Raw genomic sequence first — 3419 nt, forward strand, 5'->3', positions numbered from 1 at the left:
CCTTCTCATTTTACAGATGAGAAAAGAGCTGAATGCTAAAGTGCAGTCACAGCTTGACCGTGAACCAGGACTTTAATCCATGTCTTGGATGTCCCCCTGACATTATGATGCCTCTCAGCCAGGCTATATTTGTAAAATAATTTTAGCTTTCTGTAAGCACGAACTCTTGGTAGGAAATAAAAGAAAAGATAATGGTTTTCTTTAAACTCTTGACCTCTAATGCAGGCCAGGAAACATAAGTGAGAAGGTTAGCTATTATATAGTGAGTCTTGCATTCACACATTGAGCCCAGAAATGTTTTCAGTACTAATGTAATTGCAATATTTTTTATGGTGTTTTTGTGGACTAGGCATTGTTCTGAGAATTGTATCTTCTAATGCTTACAACAGCCGTATCACATAGACACTGTTACTGTTATCTAGCATACGTGGATGAGGTGCGAAGAGTGTCGGAAGCTGGTCCAAGGTCATAGGGCTCATCAATGGCTGAGCTGGGGTCTGAAGCCATGCGATGTGTTGCCCATGTCCACACTACCTTCTCGACTTGTCTGCTACCTACTCGAGTCTACTCGCTTTAAACCGTCAGCATGCAACTGACGAAGGATGGGTCGCTGTTATAGCTTGCTTGTGAAATTGACATTCTTAAGAGCTAAACATGCAGAGAATTTCAAACCTGAACACTTTCAGAACCCAGTATATTTTCCTCCAAGACTGAATCACTCCTCACTCATCTCCAACATTGACGCCAAAGGTGAACGTGCTCTTTATAGGATGTAAAAGCTTCTTTCATCGTGTCGGTATCTGAAGCACAGTAACGCAGACCTTTGGCATGAAGTTCATAGCAGAAAGGGGCAGGATCTGAAATGAAAGGATTATATAAAGTCGTTTTTTTTATTTGTTTCACCCTCTGTGACTCCCCCGAGGAGGGAGAGAAGATTTTGAAATCCTTTATTGCAAAATGAGTTTGAAGTAGACACAAATAATATATATGATTGACAGCTATAAAGAAGAAAGGAAAAAAAAAAAAAACAACCCAGGCCTTATTTTAGCAGGACACTTGAAGGAAAAACATCTATATTGAGAAGTGGATGCAAACCTTTCAAACATAATATTTAAAAATGAAAATAGCATCGCAGGGTTTAGAAATATTTCCAAAGTCAATATTAGGTTTTTAAGTTCCAGGTAGTAGAAAAGGCAGAATCAATTAAATTTTATATTCCCAGGGCTTGCTGTCTTTCTCTCATTTTATTTTTTTACTGGTGATATTGGCAGAGGCAACACTATGACTTCTTTTTTCCACTTAACTCTTATTTTTAAGAAGCTGCTCTTGTGAAAAAAGCATTTCTTTTTAAAGTTTTCTTTCTTTCTTTCTTTCTGTTATTCTCATCATATTGGTTGGTTGTAGCTGGAACTCAAATGTGCCTTCATTTCCAAGTTTTTATTTCCTCGTTGGTAGCACCACTTTAACACATTCTCACAGATGGAGACTTGGCAGGACAGCTGTGCATCAGGGTGTGTTTGTGTGGGGAGTGTGAGGGCAGGAAGGGATGAGGCTCAGATAAAAAGCAAGAAGGCTTCTCATTCAGTGTAATCTTAGCTGATGTCATGTATTACTCAGTTCATCCATTTGCCTTATATAATGAATATTTAAATTTGTTGTCATGATCAGGATTGGTTACATGTTTTATAGGACCCAGTTTGAAATGAATATGTGAGTAGGCTTGCCAGATTTAGAAAATCAAAATAGAGGACACTTGTTAAATGCGGCTTTATTTCAGCCTTATTGAGGCATAATTGACAAATAAAAATTATATGTAAGGCATTTAACCTGTTTCCCTGTATGTATTGTGAAATGGTCACCACAGTCAAGTTAGTTAATGTATCCATCACTACATCTTGCTGAGTATGGCGAGAACATTTACGATCTACCCTCTTAACAAATTTCAAGTGTACAATACTCTTTGCAAACCAGAATTACTGGGAAGATCAGAGAAAAAAATCAGTGCCTGTATGTAATTGGTTTGGAGCGTGGCAGGGCACTTTGCAAAATTTTCCCAAGTAATTTTAAGGCCCAGGATCAGCTGAGAAGCTAAAGTGTGGTTGCTGGCTTAGTAGCATTAGCACCACTCAGGAGCCTGTAGGAAATGCAGCTTCCTGGACCCCCTCCCAGTCCTGTTGAATTGGAAAGTTGGTGGGATCTCCCCAGCAATATCTGTTTGTTTTCACAAGCCCTTTAGATAAATCTCAGTTCAGTTCAGTTCAGTTCAGTAGCTTAGTCCTGTCCGACTCTTTGCAACCCTCTGAATCCCAGCACGCCAGGCCTCCCGGTCCATCACCAACGCCCGGAGTCCACCCAAACCCATGTGCATCGGGTCAGTGATGCCATCCAGCCATCTCATCCTCTGTCGTCCCCTTCTCCTCCTGCCCCCAATCCCTCCCAGCATCAGAGTCTTTTCCAATGAGTCAACTCTTCACATGAGGTGACCAAAGTACTGTACTTGCAGCTTTAGCATCATTCCTTCCAAAGAAATCCCAGGGCACATCTCCTTTAGAATGGACTGGTTGGATCTCCTTGCAGTCCAAGGGACTCTCAAGAGTCTTCTCCAACACCACAGTTCAAAAGCATCAATTCTTCAGCACTCTAATATACTTTAAATTTGGAGCTTCTGCGATACACAACTGGAAATTGTTAAAAGCGTATTAAAAAATTGTTTTAAAAGAAAAAGACACATGTATACCTGTGGCGGATTCATTTTGATATTTGGCAAAACTAATACAATTATGTAAAGTTTAAAAATAAAATAAAATTAGAAAAAAAAAAAAAGATACTTCTGCTACTGTCTTCCATAGAGGCTGTATCAGTTTACATTCCCAACAGCAGTGCAAGAGTGTTCCCTTTTCTCCACACCTTCTTCAGCATTTATTGTTTGTAGACTTTTTGATGAGGACTATTCTGACAGGTGTGAGAAGGTGATATCTCATTGTACTTTTGACAGGAGACAGGGAATCAAGACCATCCTCATGGGAAAAAAATGCAAAAAAGCAAAATGGCTGTCTGAGGAGGCCTTACAAATAGCTGTGAAAAGAAGAGAAGCAAAAAGCAAAGGAGAAAAGGAAAGATATAAGCATCTGAATCCAGAGTTCCAAAGAATAGCAAGAAGAGATAAGAAGGCCTTCCTCAGCGATCAATGCAAAGAAATAGAGGAAAACAACAGAATGGGAAAGACTAGAGATCTCTTCAAGTAAATTAGAGATACCAAGGGAACATTTCATGCAAAGATGGGCTCGATAAAGGACAGAAATGGTATGGACCTGACAGAAGCAGAAAATATTAAGAAGAGGAGGCAAGAATACACAGAAGAACTGTACAAAAAAAGATCTTCACGACCCAGATAATCATGATGGTGTGATCACTCACCT

This window comes from Bison bison, unplaced genomic scaffold (assembly GCF_000754665.1).
Source record: "Bison bison bison isolate TAMUID 2011002044 unplaced genomic scaffold, Bison_UMD1.0 scf7180017864533, whole genome shotgun sequence".
Lineage (NCBI taxonomy): Eukaryota > Metazoa > Chordata > Mammalia > Artiodactyla > Bovidae > Bison > Bison bison.